This window comes from Pleurodeles waltl, chromosome 2_1 (genome assembly GCF_031143425.1).
Source record: "Pleurodeles waltl isolate 20211129_DDA chromosome 2_1, aPleWal1.hap1.20221129, whole genome shotgun sequence".
Lineage (NCBI taxonomy): Eukaryota > Metazoa > Chordata > Amphibia > Caudata > Salamandridae > Pleurodeles > Pleurodeles waltl.
In genome coordinates, this window is record NC_090438.1 from 524,494,444 (window position 1) to 524,514,181 (window position 19,738).

Below are 19,738 nucleotides of genomic sequence, written 5' to 3' on the forward strand. Positions count from 1 at the left end.
AACGCGAGTGCCCGATGGTGGTGCAGGAAGGTGCAGGTGTTGGTCAGCAAAACAATGATGTCAATGCATTCCAGACAATGAGGGGACCGAAAATGAGAGGTCCAAACCCAAATTTTCAGACCATAAATCAGCTGCAGGGATTACAGCCCATGAAGCCGCAGCAGATGCAGATGCCGCGTATGCAGATGACGCAAATGCAGCCAATGCAACAGCAGTTTCCCATGGTACCTAATCAGCAAATGCAAATACCTTTGGCACCAGTGAGTCAGCAGCAAGTGATGGTTCCTCCACAGGTCTCGGGTCAGGTGATGAATACAAATGGCACAGTACAACAGTTCCCATTACACAGTGAGAATGGAATAAACAATGTATGGGAGAGTGAAAGTTCAGATGAGGAGGGAAATTGTGTGCTTGCAGCATCCTTGGAAGTTGATCAAAAGGGTCCATATGTGGAGGGAAGAGTTATGGGTCATCGTGTTTCATTCTTGGTTGACACAGGAGCCACACGTTCAACTGTTAGGAGCATTGAAGTACCAAATTTGCCACTCTCAGGGAGAACAGTTCAAGTAGTGGGAGTAGCAAACAGGCACCTGACGAACCCAATCACAGATCCAGTACAAGTCAGAATTGGTAACTATCAAGGGTCACATAATTTTGTGGTATGTGACTCAAGCCCGATAGCACTGTTAGGGAGAGACCTATTGTGCAAATTGGGATGTTCGATTATGTGTTCGAACGATGGAATTAGAATTCAGACGAGCAGTGATGGGGAAGAAGAGGACAGTGTAGAAGGGGATGAGATGGAAACTGTCGATGAAGAATATCCTCTGATTAACCTTTTTCCGATGATAACTGAAGAAGATATTCCAGCTGAATTACGGGAAACAGTCGGAAAGGAAGTGTGGGATATGACAGGAAAAGAGGTGGGATTGGTGAAAGGAGTGGAACCAGTGAAAGTGACCGTAAAACCCAATGTAACCTTTCCCCAGACCCCACAATACCACATGGCACAAGACACCCTCATGAAAGTCGCCCAACTCATTGACGAGTTTGTAAAACAAGGAGTATTGAAAGAAGTGTTAAGCAGTCCATGTAATTCACCAATCATGGGACTAATAAAGCCGAGTGGAAAGGTCCGAATCGTGCAGGACTTGAGGAAAATAAATGACATCATAATTAAATGCTGCCCTGTAGTACCGAATCCAGCTGTGATAATGTTTCAAGTCCCTTGCGATGCCGAGTGGTTCTCAGTCATCGACTTGTCACAAGCATTCTTTTCGGTGCCTCTTCATGAGGACAGCCAATTTCTCTTTTGTTTCAAATTCTTAGACAGAGTTTACAGTTGGTGTCGAATTCCTCAAGGGTTTTCTGAGTCACCGTCAATTTTCAATCAGATTCTAAAGAAAGACTTGGAAGCGTTAGAATTGCCATTCGAGTCAACCCTAGTACAGTACATTGATGACTTACTGATTGCATCTAAGACAGAAAGTGGCTGCACAGCCGACACCATTGCTCTACTGAACCATTTGGGAAGGAATGGACACAAGGTGTCTCCTTCAAAGTTGCAGTTCTGTCAGAAGAAAGTAAAATACTTGGGTCATCAAATAGAGAAAGGGTCACAGAGAATAATGAAGGAAAGAATAACAAGTGTACTTCAAATGAGTCCACCAAAGACGAGGAGGGAGGTGAGGAAGTTTTTGGGGATGGTGAGCTACTGTCGCCAGTGGATTCCCAACTTCTCAACTCTAGCAAAGCCTTTACTGAAACTGACCCAGAAGGATGCCTTGGATGAAATTGAGCTGAAAGGAGATGAGATGGATGCTTTTATTGAATTGAAAGAATGCATGTGCAGGGCTCCAGCTTTAGGTATGCCTGATTACACAAAGCCTTTCACATTGTTTTGTCATGAACGTGATGCATGTTCTTTGTCTGTCTTGACCCAAGCCCATGGTGGCATAAACAGACCAGTAGCGTATTTTTCAGCTACTTTGGATCCGGTCGCAGCAGCACTGCCAGGGTGTTTGCGCGCCGTAGCAGCAGTTGGTATCAGCCTCACTCAGAGTGAAGGAATAGTGATGGGACACCCATTAACAGTCATGGTCCCTCACTCAGTTGAGATACTTTTGACCCGCTCCCGAACGCAACACATGACTGGAGCAAGACTCACAAGGTATGAAACAATAATTCTGGGCTCACCGAATGTGCAGCTGAAAAGGTGCACTACGTTGAATCCAGCAACCTTGCTTCCTGGTGAAAATGCTGAAATTGAGAACGCTGAAGACGTCGAGCACGACTGCCTTCAGGTGACTGAATTTTGCACAAAACCCCGACCTGATATTAGGGATACTAAGCTTGATGAAAATGACCATATTATTTTTGTTGATGGTTCATGTCTAAGAGATGGGTTGGGAATTTTGAAAGCAGGATATGCTGTATGTACTGTAACAGGTGTCTTGGAAGCATCCTGGCTTCAAGGAGTCTATTCCGCACAAGTAGCAGAGCTTGTAGCCCTTACAAGAGCATGCCAACTGTCTACATTGATGAAGGTTACCATTTACACTGACAGTCAGTACAGATTTGGAATTGTGCACGACTTTGGGCAACTATGGTCACAGAGAGGTTTCCTGACCTCTTCAGGGTCCCCAGTGAAAAACGGGGAGAGAATAAGGGAATTGTTACACGCCATTCAGATGCCAGCCGAAATTGCAGTGGTAAAGTGTAGTGCTCATACAAAAGGACAGGACTATGTTTCCCTGGGAAATGCATATGCGGATCAAGTCGCAAGATTTTGTGCCTTGAACTGTATATTGCTCAGGGATGAATGGAATTTGATAAGTGAGCCAGAGCTCGAACCAGCTGAAGCATTTGCCTTGAAGGTCGTGGATACAATGGATGAACTAAAAGCATTACAGAATAGCGTCAGGGAGGATGAAAGAGTTTCCTGGATTAAGTCACAATGTACAAGGAGACCAGATGAGTTATGGGTTTCAAATGAAGGAAAATTTGTTTTACCAAATAGTCTCTTATCGCAGCTAGCGCGGTTCTATCATGGGCAGGCTCACCTAGGGAGAGATGCCATGATAAGATTGTTCAAAACTGATTGGTTTAACCCCAGATTCCGTCAAGTTGCAGAAGCAGTTTGCCATCGTTGTGTCATTTGTCAGCAGATGAACCCAGGAAAGGGAACGGTTGTGAACGTGAGCCACATTGGCAGGGCGGGTGGCCCGTTCAGCAGAATGCAGATGGACTTTATTGAGATGCCTGTGTATGGAGGTCTGAAGTATGTGTTGGTGATTGTGTGCATTTTTAGTCACTGGATTGAAGCATACCCCACACGTAGAAATGACAGCCTTACAGTTGCAAAACTATTGTTGAGGGAGTTGATACCACGTTTCGGATTCCCGATCTCTTTAGAATCGGATAGAGGAAGTCACTTCAATAACGAGGTGATAAAGTTACTTTGCGCAGCGCTGAACATTGAGCAAAAACTGCATTGTAGCTATCGCCCTGAAGCCTCAGGACTGGTGGAACAAATGAATGGTACACTGAAATCAAGAATGGCGAAAATATGTGCATCGACAAATTTGAAATGGCCTGACGCATTGCCTTTGGTGTTAATGTCAATGAGAAACCCCCCTGACAGAAAGACTGGATTGTCCCCGCACGAAATTCTCATGGGCAGGGCCATGAGACTTCCTGCAGTTCCCGCAAACGCGCTTTTGAATATTACAGATGATATGGTGTTAGACTACTGCAAAGGTCGGGCTGACGTGGTTCGCTCTTTCTCTCACCAGGTGGAAGCAACCACCTTGCCACCGATCCAAGGTCCAGGACACACACTGAAAGCAGGTGACTGGGTCGTGATAAAGAAGCACGTGAGGAAGTCGTGTCTGGAACCCCGTTGGAAAGGCCCTTTCCAAGTGATCCTGACGACCACTACCGCTGTGAAGTGTGCGGGAGTTCCCAACTGGATCCACGCCAGTCATACAAAAAAAGTGTTGTGTCCCGCAGATGAGGAAGTTGAAGCGCTGAAACTGCCAGTACCTGATAACAAAGTGCCGAGCGCTGAGACAGAGCAAAACAGAACTAGAAGCGAACAGGCAGAAATAGAGGAGAGAGAAATATTCTCTGAGGACGAAACAACCGATTCACTTGGGGAAGACCAAGGAGAAACCTCAGACAGCGACGAAGCAGCTGAAAGTGACAAAGAGCCTGAAGAAAGTAACGGTGACAAAGGGCTCGAAAGAGGTGAAGAAGCAGGAGAGCCTGATCAGAGGAGGGCTTTCCCAGAAGCAGACGGTACAGAAAAAGAAAAGGAAAACCTGATTGACTCCCCAGAAGGAGGGGACAAGGCAGAACAGAACAAAACTGTTCAGACTTCTTCAGAAGAGATCGCAGGTCCATCAAGTGGACACAGTGCAAAGAGAAGACCAAGTATATCACCAGTAAAACTAAGAACTAGAGAAACGTTGAATGACAGTGAAGGGCCAAGAGTGAAAGAGAAAAGAAAGGAAGTGTCTGTCGTGGTACCAACATCAAGTGAAGAAAAAGACTTGGCCAAAGAGGAAAGTACCAGTGAGGCAGAATCAAAGAGAGATGCAAAATTGAAAAGGAAAAGGATACCAAACAGGAGATATTGCGGTCCTGAATGGGCATATGTAGTCAATGACGATTGGACCGACGAATTTGTATCTCTTAGCCTCGAGAACGAAGAAGAAGAGATACCAATAGAAAAGAAAAGTTTTATGGACACTATTGATTCAAAAGGTGATAAATGACATTGCTTGCTATAATCTAACGTGATACAACCAGCTGAGACATTGCTAAACCGGATGAGACATTTGCTAACTTGATAAGACTTTGATAACCTGATTGACTCTTAAACCCGATTTGAGACAACGTTGCTAACTGATAAAAGACTGAGTTATTGCCGAATTGATACAAATGCTGCTAACCGATAAGTGACTGAGCTCCTGAAGAAAACTGTGTGAACATTGCGCTCGTTCAGCTTTGTAACAAATTGCTAAATCGTTTCTTTATAGGTGCTTCTAGCTCTCTGATTCTATACAGATCATGACTAAGTACGCTACACAAAACAGTAGAGTGAAATATTGTAAATATGCGTGTATAGGCTTGATAACTGCATGTGTACTAATAATAATGGCAATAATGCTTGCAACGCGTGGTAAGGGTGAGAATGAGAAAATTGATGCTTCTACTTCTGCTCCTGTTATTGTCACTGAACTAACCGCATTGAAAAGACTAGAATTAGATGAGAGACACTTGCATGATAAGAAGGAACTTTCGTATAATGTTTTCTATCGCCTACTAACAGAATATGTTGAGACTATGGATGCGAAAGATTGTTATGTGTGTACACAGATACCGACATCGGTAACGGAAGGGGTGACTTATCACCACATGCCTCTTACATATGGGATTACATGTAGTTTAGTAACTTCTAGATTTTATGGTCAAACTAACATACAGTATTTTTACTCAAATTATGATGTTACCTTTGCATATGTTCCTATAATAACGCAACTAAGCCAGATTGCTAAAGATTGGGATGCTAAAATAATGAGGGAATTTTTCGAGCCAATGCAACCTTTTGAAACAGCTCACGCTCATAGGGAAAACCTTACCTGTTCGCTCTCTGCAGTAGAAATAAGCTTTTTAGATCGCACAGATGATAGAAGGGCACAAATGAATGCGAAATTAGAAAAAGAGCTAAGTAAGAGGACTTCAGTAGATAATTATGCTTTTGCCGCAATAAAAACACAAGGGAAAATAGCTTTAGACGCTTGGCATGTAGGGAAATTTTGTATATATCGTGGTGAATCTTATTATGATAACATTTTCGTGGGAGCGAGTGAATGTAAACATACGTTTATCTTTAAGGCCAAATGGACATTCATGCTGAACGGACTTGACCCTGTCATACCTGGTGTATATTACATTTGTGGGCATAATGCCTATTATCGTCTTCCAAAGGGATGGTGGGGGAGATGTTATTTGGGTATAGTGTTCCCAAAGGTTTATCAACTGGATGACCTATCGGTGATTCCAAAGACGCCTGGATCTCATCGTATCTAGAAAAGAGAGACCGCAGCTGCTGTGGTAGGAGATATATTTGGAGCCATGATTCCTTCATTGGGAGTTGTGTTGAATTCCATCAAAATAAGAAAGTTGTCTACTATAGTGGATAACATGTTGACAAAGTTTTCAGGTGCTATAATCCTGATGGATGCTGAACTTGCAGCAGAAAGAGCTATGACTCTTCAAAACAGGCTTGCCCTAGACATTCTTTTAGCAAAGGATGGCGGCGTTTGCAAAATGCTTGGTGCGCGTCACTGTTGCACGTATATACCAGACAACAGTGTGAAGATTAAAACAATGCTTGCAAATCTAACAAAAGAGAGTGCAGACTTGAAGGAATTGAAAGAACCAGGAGTTTGGGAGAAGGTTGGAAAAGGGAGTTGCTTCAGTGGGAAATTGGCTTGGTGGCATTTGGAATGGAATATTACTAAAACTAATACAGGGAATACTAATAGTACTAATTTGCATCTTTGGGATTTGGGGAATAAAGAGGGGAATACTAATGATCATGGCAAGAATTAAGAGAAGGAAGGAAGAGAAAATGATGAAAAGAATGGCAGAAGAATACAAGGCAAGAACAAGGGGAACTAAAAGGCAAAGAGAACTGACAGAATTTTAATGGAATAAAATTTGTGGGAATAGTTTTGTGTGATGACAAATAGTCATCAGAGGAGGGATTGATGACGCAGAAATGAAGGTTTTACATTTATTAGCGCATAAACGTAGTGCTGCAATAATCAAGTGTGACTTTAACCGAACTAATAAAGATTGTACGGGGACAAATGTGCCCTCAGAGTAGTTCGCCAACATTTATAAGCGTGCTTTATATAACGTGATGTATTAGAATTGTACTAATCTGACATAACCGTAAACGTGTGCCATGATTTGCTTGTTTGAAATGTTTTAACTTAGCATAACTTTAGTGGAGGCTTCGGCCTAGTTGCCTTGTCTCACGGTTTAGATGCTCGTGTTTTTCTAATGTGCTAATAAAACGTGTATTCTTGCTTGAAGCTGTACTTTTCCAGTGAGATCGGTTCACATGCTTATCTTTAAGGTTTCGTGCCAGCCTGGCATCTTCTTCTTTGCTCCAAGGTCAATCTGCAAGTGCAGACAATGGAAGCTCTGAAAGTGAGTTAATTGGTAAAATATGTTGCAACTTACGTTCCAGACTCCAAGGATAATGTATGCCTAGGTAGAAGCTTGTGAATTGTTGTTTTTGATTGGACAATTTGAAGCCAACCTGTGAACCCTCCAATGGAAGACCCTACTGGATTTGAACTGTTGTTTATAAAAACCTGGTCCACAAGAAGAAAAAGGACATTATTGCCCATTGCAGCCATTATGGCCCATCTTGCCGACCTCGTCATTTTGCCATCTTCTACGATGCCAATTGATGTTCGACGCCATTTTGAATGAGACTTTGATGCTTTCTCTAATCGAGAGAAAGAGACTTTAAGTAATTCTCACCCTAGAGACTTTAACTTTGATTTGCCCCTTTGCATAAAGTAGTAGTTTTGTCCTTTTATCTTGCCGCTGTGAGGCAATTGCCCCGTCCACCCTGCCCCTTTGCCCCCGTCCCATGCTGATCGAAACCGGTACCTGTGAGACGAAGACTTCCTTGAATGCTGATTGAATTTGGTAAATATGAAAGGAAAATGTACAATTGCATTGTGTTTCTTTTTAGGTAACCAACTGCTGATTTTTGATAAGAGCCCTAGTCAGGAGTTTTTCCAAATTAATGTTGCTAAATTGTTTTTGCATGAAATCCCACATGCAGATGCTAATTTGAGGTTAGATGAGGATTCATTTGTTGCACGATGCAATTTGAGACCTTGTTATGCTGACTAATGTATGCAATTAGCCCATTACAGATTATAGTTTTAGTGGTTTGCGTTGCTATTATCGAATGCATTGTTATTCAAATGCTGCATAGACTGCATCTTTTTCGCCGTTATGGACAGCTATTAATGTTCATTTACATATACCATTTGGTGTTGAGACACATTTATATCGTGCTAGCTTTGTTAATATAGGGAAATAAATTCATTAACTTTGAATGAACTGGTGTGGTTATTCATGGCCGAAAGGTCATGGTTCGCTGAAATGTTTTCTGGATTAATTGTGAAGTGTTATGTTGATCAGGGCATTGCTTATGTTCGTTATTGATTATCGATTCGATTAAATTGACTAATCTCGGGTGAAGAGAGCCCCACTTGGTCAAAAGATTAATCGACCCAAGAGCGTCCAAATACAGGTAATTTATTAGGACGGAACGCTCTATCACCTTCTACCCTCGGACATTACCACCTTCGAAATATAGTGTGGTACATTTACATGGATGAAAAAAACAGCATTGCATTCTATTTATTTCAACAAAGGTAGCCCTGCCCCCGGCTTTAAGTTGAATATTTCTACAGCGTTTTCTTTTTACCTTCTCCAAAATTGACTTATTTCCTTATCTCCCTCTTCTTTTTTCTCACCACTCTCCTCCACTCCTCTTGCTTTTTCCTCAAGATTCCATTGAGACTTGCCATTTGTGAAATACCTACCTTTTACTGCCATTGTAGGTATGCCTGTATACATTTCTTTTACAACTACCCACCTCCTTAACCCCTTCGCTGCCAGGCCTTTTCCCCCTCCTGTGCCGATAATTTTTTTGGCTATTTGGGGCAGTTCGCGCTTAGCCCCTCATAACTTTTTGTTCAAATAAGCTACCCACGCCAAATTTGCGTCCTTTTTTTCCAACATCCTAGGGATTCTAGAGGTACCCAGACTTTGTGGGTTCCCCAGAAGGAGGCCAAGGAATTAGCCAAAATACAGTGAAAATTTTGTTTTTTTTCAACAAAAATGTGAAAAAGGGGCTGCAGAAGAAGGCTTGTGGTTTTTTCCCTGAAAATATCATCAACAAAGGGTTTGCGGTACTAAAATCACCAGCTTCCCAGCTTTCAGGAACAGGCAAACGTGAATCAGAAAACCGAATTTTTCAACACAATTTTGGCATTTTACTGGGACGAACCCCATTTTTGCTATTTTTTTGTGCTTTCAGTCTCCTTCCAGTCAGTGACAGAAATGGGCATGAAACCAATGCTGGATCCCAGAAACCGAAACATTTCTAAAAGATGTAGACAAAATACTGAATTCAACAAGGGGTAATTTGTGTAGATCCTACAAGGGTTTCCTACAGAAAATAACAACTGAAAAAAAAATATTGAAATTGAGGTGAAAAAAACTGCAATTTTTCTCTACATTTTACTCTGTAACTTTTTCCTGCAATGTCAGATTTTTTAAAGCAATATACTGCTACATCTGCTGGACTCCTCTGGTTGCGGGGATATATAGGACTTGTAGGTTCATTAAGAACTCTAGGTACACAGAGCCAATAAATGACCTGCACCCTGCAGTGGGTTTTCATTCTATACCGGGTATACAGCAATTCATTTGCTAAAATATAAAGAGTAAAAAATAGCTATCAAGAAAACCTTTGTATTTCCAAAATGGGCACAAGATAAGGTGTTGAGGAGCAGTGGTTATTTGCACATCTCTGAATTCCGGGGTGCCCATACTAGTATGTGAATTACAGGGCATTTCTCAAATAGATGTCTTTTTTACAAACTCTCTTAAATTTGGAAGGAAAAAATGTAGAGAAAGACAAGGGGCAATAACACTTGTTTTGCTATTCTATGTTCCCCGAAGTCTCCCGATAAAACTGATACCTATCTTGTGTGGGTAGGCCTAGGGCCCGCAACAGGAAATACCCCAAAACCCAACGTGGACACATCCCATTTTCTGACAGAAAACAGAAGTGTTTTTTGCAAAGTGCCTAAATCTACAAGAGATTTTGGCCTCTAGCTCAGCCGGCACCTAGGGAAACCTACCAAACCTGTGCATTTTTTAAAACTAGAGACCTAGGGGAATCCAAGATGGGGTGACTTGTGGGGCTCTGACCAGGTTCTGTTACCCAGAATCCTTTGCAAACCTCAAAATTTGGCTAAAAAACACATTTTCCTCACATTTCGGTGACTGAAAGTTCTGGAATCTGAGAGAACCACGAATTTCCTTCCACCCAGCATTCCCCCAAGTCTCCCGATACAAATTATACCTCACTTGTGTGGGTTGGCCTAGCGCCTGCAACAGGAAATGCCCCAAAACACAACGTGGACACATCCCATTTTTTTACAGAAAACAGAGGTGTTTTTTGCAAAGTGCCTACCTGTAGATTTTGGCCTCTAGCTCAGCCGGCAGCTGGGTAAACCTACAAACCAGCACATTTTTGAAAACTAGACACCTAGGGGAATCCAAGATGGGGTGACTTGAGGGGCTCTGACCAGGTTCTGTTACCCAGAATCCTTTGCAAACCTTCAAAATTTGGCCAAAAAAACACATTGACCTAAAATCGGCTGATTTGCCCCCAAAGGGGGCAGAAATGGTTTAAATACAATTTGCCCCTCCTGGGGATCGACCCTTGCCTCTCTAAAAAAACAAACAAACAAAAACACAAAAAAATGTTTTGCCTTGGCGCCTAGAGTTTTCTGCCCCCCCGGGGGCAGATCGCCTAATATCAATAGGCCGATTTGCCCCCGGGAGGGCAGAAATGGCCTAAAATAAATTTGCCCCCTCACCTCCCCCGGGGTGCGACCCTTGCCTACGGGGTCGCTCCCCATGCGTGACGGCGCAAAAAAAAAGATCCGTGGTGCCTAGTGGGGGGGGCAGATTGACCTAAAATCGTCCGATCTGCCCCCCAAAGCGGGCAGAAATGGCCTAAATAAAATTTGCCCCTCCAGGGGAGTGCCCCTTGCCTAAGGGGTCGCTCCCCATCTGTAAAACAACAACAAAAATCCCCGGTGCCTAGTGGTTTCTGCCCCCCTTGGGAGCAGATCAGCCTAATTAAAATAGGCTGATCTGCCCCACTGGGGGACAGAAATGGCCTAAAATAAATTTGCCCCCCAGGGGAACCAACCTTGCCTAAGGGGTCGCTCCCCTTACGTGAAATTCACGACCAAAAAGAAAACTCCCTGGTGTCTAGTGGTTTCTGTACCCCTTGGGGGCAGATTGGCCTCATAAAAATAGGCCAATCTGCCCCCAAGGGGGGCAGAAATGCCCTAAATATAATTTGCCCCATATGGGAGCGACCCTTGCCTAAGGGGTCGCTCCCCACCTCTAAAACAAAAAAAAAAACAAAAGCAAAACAAAACAAAAAAAATTATCCCTGGTGCCTAGAGGTTTCTGCCCCCCCTGGGGGCAGATCGGCCTAATAATAGGCCAATATGCCCACACGGGGGTCAGAAAAGGCCTTAAAAAAAATGCCCCCCCTGGGAGCGACCCTTGCCCAAGGGTTCGCTCCCTCATGCCAGTTTCCTTTTTAAAATACAATCCCTGGTGTCTAGTGGGCGTTTTGACAGCCGGATTGCTTGCAATCCAGCTGCCAAAACACAGAGAGAGAGACTTCAAAGGGAAAGAAATAACTTTCCTTCCCTTTGAAGCCTCTCTCGGCCTCCCCCACGTGATCGGAAGAGAAATGCTTTGCATTTCTCTTCCGATCGCGCTGGAAGCTGAGCTTCCAGCGCGATGGGAGGAGGCCCTGTGACAAACAGCGCGTGATCGCTCGCTGACGTCACGGGGGGGTCGGGGTGGAAGGGGAAGGGCTTCCCCTTCCATCCTTGCCTTGGGGGGGGAGAGGGGAACCCCACAGAGGGAGCGCTAGCGCTCCCTCTGGGCTGTGTGCCCAGGACATAATGGTTACGTCCTGGGCACAGCAGCACTGTGCCTCAGGACGTAACCATTACGTCCTGGGCACAGAAGGGGTTCATTTAAACATTTTTAAAAACACTCTTTCTAGCCACCGACCTTAGTGATTACTGGTACAAGTAATAAGTCTTATTTATTTTCTCATCGGATATCAACATTGGTTACTCTTTACTCACATCACTTAATTTGCAATTTGGGGTACACCCTTTATCACCATCGGAGGATACTCCACTATTACTTTAAGTCTCGTTTTACATCACGCTCTCACACTAGCTCAATTTGCCATGTTTATGCACACACTGTTTTGCTCTGTTCCCTTACTTTTTGTTTGATGCTCCTAAACTTTTGTACACATTTCAATATTGGTACTGTTATTTTCTACAGCCTTGATGAAGTCACGTTTGTGACGAAACACGTGTTGGCTGTGCGTGTTTGACTGCACCTTTTGGATTTATGAAAATCAATCCGAATAAACAACCTCCTGGATTACCAAGATGAATATCGAATGTCTTATTAATATAACTGCTTCATACTAGCTTACACCTGGGCTTATTGAATTTGTACATGTTTGAGTGCTGTGGTCTTTTGCGTTCATACAATTTAACCAACAATATTTGATTTTAATGACTACTTATAGTCCTATTATGCAGTATAATTGTGCCTTTCCCAAAAACAAACAGCACAGGATGGCTATCTCCGACTCAGGTCAAGTTTATCCTACCATTAAAAGTCCATCTAATATGGCAATTGTGTACTTTGCCATACACTAACAATAATTACTTGATAACTGAAGTCCTTCATAACCTATCTGATGACTCTACATTTACTACCTTAACTATGGGATTGCTACACAACCTGCCACTTCCAAATTCCTCCCTAAGTCCTTCTGAGCTATTCACAGTTGTGCTTCTGACCGAGTACATAGTGGCAGACTCCATTGACTATCAACCACATACCCTCCTTCTTCTGTACATTGCTGGTTTCTAGGTCCAAGATGAAGGCCATATCTTGTTTTAATCCTGCATCATAGAAAATGCACTTTTTTTTGCAAGGAATCCACCTAATTTGCAGTTAAAATCGTCATACTGTGCCAAAGCCTACACTCAGTATTTGAGTTTGTTGGTCCTTTGCATAGACTTTGCATTGCCCCCTCCTTCAGTTCATCACTTCTTTTTTTCACCTATGACTTGGCTAATACTTATTTAAAATTCTTGATGTTTTGAATTAAGGATCTCTAAACTTGGCTTTCTTGACAAAGAGCCTAATTTAGATTTCTAGATATGGGTACTCCATCTCAAATGTGGTGAATATATCCTGTACGCCTTATTAGAATTGCCTTGATCGTAATGTATGACTCAACTAAGTCAGGCCCTAAATGTTTATGATTTAAAGTGATAATTTCCACAATTACTGTTCTACATGTAGTGCACTGACATCTACCCTATGGTATGATCACACTGTACACAAATGTGAGAGAAATAATAAATAATAGGTTCCCAAATATAAGCTAATCAAAAAATGTCTAAATACAAGCTTTTACATAAGCTTCTTTGATGCACTGCACTTTAGCCAAATAATTCCCCCTACTGGTAATGCACCTCATGTACACCCCACCCTCCTTTGTGTATAATTCTTGATTACTCCTTGTTAGACCTGACAGCCTTAGGATGGTCATACCCCAACTTTTCACCTGCCTCCCTCCACTTTTCTGACTCTGTTTTTGTTTGTTTTAGGACTCTGCGCACTTTACCACTGTAACTAGTGCGCAAGTGCATATGCTCTCTCCCTTAAACATGGTAACATTGGCTCGTACCCAATTGGCATATATAATTAACTTGTCAGTCCCTACTAAAGTGCACTCCATGTGCCCAGGGCCTGTAAATTAAATGGTACTAGTGGGCCTGCAGCACTGATTGTGCCACCCATAAGTAGCCCCTTAACCATGTCTCGGGCCTGCTATTGCAAGGCCTGTGTGTGCAGTTTCACTGCCATCTTGACTTGGCATTTAAAAGTGCCTGTCAAGCCTTAAACCCCCCCTTTTTCTACATATGTCACCTCTAAGGTAGGCCCTAGGTAAACCATAGGGCAAGGTGCTTTGTAGCTAAAAGGCAGGACATCTACCTGTGTGTTTTGTATGTCCTAGTAGTGGAAAACTCATAAATTCGTTTTCCACTACTGTGAGGCCTGCCCCTTTCATAGGCTAGCAATAGGACCCTCATATACTGTTTGAGAGGTAGATTCTGATCTGAAAGGGGTAAAGCGGTCATGTTTAGTATGGCCAGAATGGTAAAAGAAAATCCCTCTTATTGGAGAGGTTGGATTTTATATTACTTTTTCAGAAATGCCACTTTCAGAAAGTGAGCATTTCTCTGCACTTAAAATCTATCTGTGCCCTACAGCCTGTCTCCAGTCAACATCTGGGCTGGGCTGGTTGACAGCTTCCTTGTGCATTTCACCCAGACAACCACAAACACAGGATACTCAGTTACTCCTGCACTCATCTGCATGCGGAATGGGGCTTCCTGGGCTGGAAGGGTGGAGGGACCTGACACTTACATTTCAAAGGCTAGTGGCCTGTCCTCACACACTAGGCTGCCAAACCCCCTATTGGGCCCTGGCAGACAGACCTGTACTGAAAAGGGACCTTGTGCACTTTAAAACCACTTTTGAAGTCTCCCTCACTTCAAAGGCATTTTGAGTATAAAAACTGAGTCTATGACTAAATCAGACCATTCTTGACCAGATCATCCAACCTGTCAAGAGGAACTGTCTGGCTGCCCAAATGACTCACCTGGACTGCTTTGCTGTGAAAGACTGCTGCGTTGCTGTTGCCCTGCTTGCTGTCTTGCTGGCCTCTGACTTTGCTGAGAAGTGGTCTCCAAGAGTTTGGAGTGAGCATGCCTTCTGTTTTCTGAAGTCTCAGGGCCAAAATGACTTCATCTCTTCAAGAAAATTCCTTGTGGCCGAAAATTGGCACACAGCCTACCGGAAATGACACACAGCCTGCCTTTCAATGAGAAAATCACCACACAGCCAAACTAGAACAATGCACCCTGCCTTCCAGAGTGAAGATCAATGCAGCGACTGTGTTGCAAAAGGAAATTCAATGCACAGCCTTACTGGAATGGCGCAAAGCCGGACCGGAACAACGCAGCCCGACTCCCTGAGTGAAAAATCGACACAACGCCTGCCTTCAACAGAAAATTTGACGAAATGCCTACCAGAACGATGCAACACCTGTGACTTCATCCCACAAGCCCAGGATTTCCACACATCGTCCCTGGGCGTCAAAAGATCCTGATCCCTGCAGTGCTGTGAGGAACCAAGACTGCTCCCCAAAAATCGATGCAAAACCCCTTGCAGCATGGAGGGAAACGACGCATCATCTGTGCTGCGCCGGAAAATCCAACTCACACCTTCTTTTTCCACGCATCTCCTCCTCTGCGGTCTCTGTGTGTGTAATTTTGACGCAAACCACTTACTTTGTGCACACAAGAGACAACTGTTGATTTTTAAGATTTAAGACTCTCCTTAACATTGCAAAAGTAATATATTAACTTGTGCTTACTGAACCATATCGTTTTGACCTTGATTTAACTAGATAAATATCATATATTATTCTAAACCTGTGTAGTGTATTTTTGTGGTGCTCTCACTGTGTTATTGCATGATTTATTGCACAAATACTTTACACATTGCCTTCTAACTTAAGCCTGACTGCTCAGTGCCAAGCTACCAGAGGGTGGCCACAGGATAATTTGGATTGTGAGGGACTTACCCTGACTAGGAATGTGGTCCCTACTTGAACAAAGGTGAATACCTCTGCCAACTAGAGACCCCATTTCTAACACGGCTGATTTTAAAATACTCTCATCTCCATAAGTAAGAGTTTCATATCATAAATCACAAGGATATATTATTCTCTTGCGGGGACGGGTACAAAATCATGGGTATTCTTTTCTTTGGTGATGCTGTATTAAGCTGTGTTAATACATTTTATCAATGGCAGGCATTATCTTCCAGTCTAAAGATTTGTACAAATAATCCTTGTTTATCTAAAGTACTATAAAGTAAGCCTATAGTGAGTATAAAAGCATAGACACAGTAAATTATCTCAGTGATCCCAATGCTAGTCCTAAATAATGTACACCAGCAATAGTTATATATTCCGGTGGGGGGGCTTATGGCAGTATTATGTGTTCCAGGAGTGGGTGGGGTCCTAGAGGTGGCCTTTTTTATTACCCACACCTGCTTCCCTCATTAGTGCTATATAGTGCATGTGCTGTACCTGCAGCACGGGAGTGCTTCTGGTGGGACGACAGATTAGAGGAGTCTGTGGAGCCTTGGAGTTGGTCCTTTCTACCACCAGCACTTGCTGCCCTCTTCTGCCTGGTATAACGGATCTTCTGGCCCAGCAGCATGGTAGTGCTTATGGCGGGAATACGTGTCCCAGGAGTTCATGGGACCTTGGAAGTTGCCCTTTCTGTCACTCTCATCTGCTGCCCTCATCAGTGCTATGTAGTGTATCTTCTGGACCCACAGCACGGGATGCGCCCAGGTGCTGCCTGGGGAAAAGACCAGGCCAACGGCAAGCCCGTCTGTGCCCGTCAGGGACGGGAAGAGGCTGGGCCACCCCTCTTTCACTTGTTCCTCTCCAAAAGGTGCTATCTTTGCATCTCTCTTTATACCTTTCTGAAGCATTGTCAGAAGGACTTGCGTGAGAGCACAGCCCTAATATCCATCTTCACTTTGTGCAAGCAAGGCATCTTTTAACTAACTCTGTGCCCAGAATAAACCTATGTTGCAATTTATCCTCACTACTTAGACGTTTTAGAGACTGTAATTAGTTGACTCTGCTGTTTGTGAAAAAGGGGTCTAAAAACAAACCACCTGTGGACAACAAAAGTTTTGCCCCAGAAAATGAGGCATCTATTCTCAGAGGAAGCAGGGTGTCCCCCCCCTCAAGCCCAGAACCCCATGTCCAGTTAAAAACAACAAACCAATTTGGCCCATTAGCCACCCATGGTCTACCAGATATGGGGCAGAGCTTGCAACCTGCTAACAATCCCCAAATACTATACCCGAGGAACCTAAATGGCCACTAAAGGAACTCTGGGACACCATCAGTATTATGAGGACTGAGATCACAAATCCAAAAGACAAGGTGTGTTTGTTGTCAGAGTCCCCTCTGTGGCCCATCTCAAGTGCCATGACCCTAAACCAATCCAGCAAGAAGGCTGGGACAAGCAGCTGCATCAAGACTTAGGACCAAATTGCCCACTCAATAAACTCCATCCTGAGGGGCTCTGAAGGGAAGGTCCCCATACCTTGGTTTGCTTTCAGCTAAGGGAGTAAACTGTATGCTTCCTTTATATCCTAAGGCCCACCATGGACCCAGCCCCTTCATATAACTGCTTCCCCTCAGGAAGTGAATATTAGATAAATTAAGAGAGCTCAGTGCCCTGAAGTGACACCTTCTCACTTCAGACCTTTTATGGACAGCTATTCTATTATTCATAGCCATCTACAGGTTATAGTCTCATTATCCATAAACCCCTTAGGCTCTGATTTCCTCTCAATTGTTTGAACCAACCTACTAATAGACCCAACAGTTCTTAAAGACACCTGGATGAAGTTCTGCATAGTTCAAGTCCACCCTCTAGGAGGATTGTTTATATGACAGGTGTCCCAAAATTACGAGCGCACCTTAGAGAGAATGAGGCTGCATTGATTAACAAGGTGTGTTTGAAAATGTTATAGTCTAATCCATTTAGATATCCTGGGAGCACCTCATCTGTCCTCTGAAGTAGACAACTCTGAATATATTAGGTTGACACTTAGGTCCACACACCTCACAAGTGGCCTTCTATCCCTTGATGCCCACAAGTTCCTACCATTATTAAACTCCCAAACTCAAACCAAAACTCAACCTCCAGTGTCAAAAAGAGCCAAGAGATTGCATGCTGCCTCATGTATGTCCCTCATTCACGGACTAGGGATAACTGCTGACAAATTCCCCAGTGGACTAGATAGTGCCAAGTTGAACTCTGATCAGGGGAGTGTTCTAGATATTTTGGGAATGGTTACAAACTGCCATCCACAATCTTTGAACCAGCAATTCATAATTATACAAGACAAGGTGATGCATGTATCCCTGACCCACAAAATAGATACCACTAGCAATAACAACACCTTCACAAGGACCCCGGATAGTTGACTTCCCAGGAACTACCACACGAACAATAGTATAATGGAATACAGCAGGTCTAAGGAGCAAACTGCCCCAAGAAAACTGGGGGGATTCATCGATAAAGCTGATGCCATCATGTTTCAGGAATCGTGGGATTTAGGGCCATATGTACCAACGAATTTTCCCATAGACACAGAATGGGTAAAACCCTTTGCTAAATCTGCCCCTTAGTTCCATCCAATTGGTAAGTCTTTAAAACTTTCCATATACCGGCCCTGGGAACATATGTTGGCAAATCTTCTGGGGGCTTTGCTAAATGGGTTATCACCTCAATAGGGTGTCAGGTGAAACAATTAAATATTGACTACCATGATATACTACGGCTGGAATTTCTGTCATGGAATGGCAAAATATCTCTCTCTATGAAATGTTTACAATTGAAGAACCTCAAAGGTTGTTGAATCACAAGTCATATCACTGCTGAGAGAGTGCATACCAATGGCCAGTAGGACCTCAGCCATTGTAGTTGGTGGTGACTTCAACATATGTGTTGAGCTCTCAGCTCTCATTAGGGCAATGCTCAAAAGCTAGGCTCCTGCATACCATCTACGTCACCTTGGAGATGATAGATTTTTTATTATCCTGTCACATCAGAGCTTGCAATGGTCAACCTGATACAGATATAACTAGAAGACCAACATTTATAAGGGGGAAGTGCCCAAGCAACATCGACTTCCTTATCCTAGATCTTTATTCATGGCCAGCACTTATTTACATGGAGGTCCTGAATTTGCATGAAAGCAAACATTTCCCCCACTCCTAATGCTCCAGGATAGCATGGATCTTGCTGTTTCTGGTTCCTGCCTGTCCTGCGGGGACTTGACTATCACTAATAATGGGAGGAATGCTAGACAGGATATTGTAGTCAACAACGAGGTTGCCCATGGCCAATTACATAACTGCTGAATCCCTACTCTATCTGCATTAGGTGATCCTGGCCTTTCACAACCTGCTGCCATGAATGTCCATTTCAAATACTTTGAGAACCTGAAGAACTTTTGATTGAACTAAATGTACCTCCCTAAATAGTATCCCACAAAGAGTCAACTCAACGCTGTACAATTGAGAACAGAGAAAATCGAAATCCCATTTGATTAAAACTATAAAAAGCAGTTTTCAATCTCAAATTCAGGCAGCTAGGGCCACATATAAAGAGACCCTCAAACAGGCCAAAGTACCTTGGGACACCTCCATATGGGAGGATATTCTTTATGCTGTCCAGAACAGGAATCATGTGATTTTCTGGCACACACTTAGTCACTGTGCTAAAATTAACATGATGAGACCAGAGTCTAACATCTTACCCCAGGACTGGAGTACACATTTCCAATCCCTTTACAGTGAAGGTAGCACTAATGCCAATCCTGAGACACCAGATTGGGAGGCTCAGTCTACTGAATCAGTCATCTCACCAGTTGATACTCCAGGGATCTCTTGGGAAACAGCCGATGCAATAACACCTTTCCGACGAAACAAGCTGAACTATCTGTGAGTTGAAAGTGGGCATGACACCAGGTACGGACAAGATCCCTAGGGGCCGCTATAAATCAGAGCTAGATGTCTGGGCACTGTATATAAATAGAATTGCCAATGCCACCTTGGCCTGTGCACCAATTTCTTGTACCTGGATGGGAGCAGAAATAA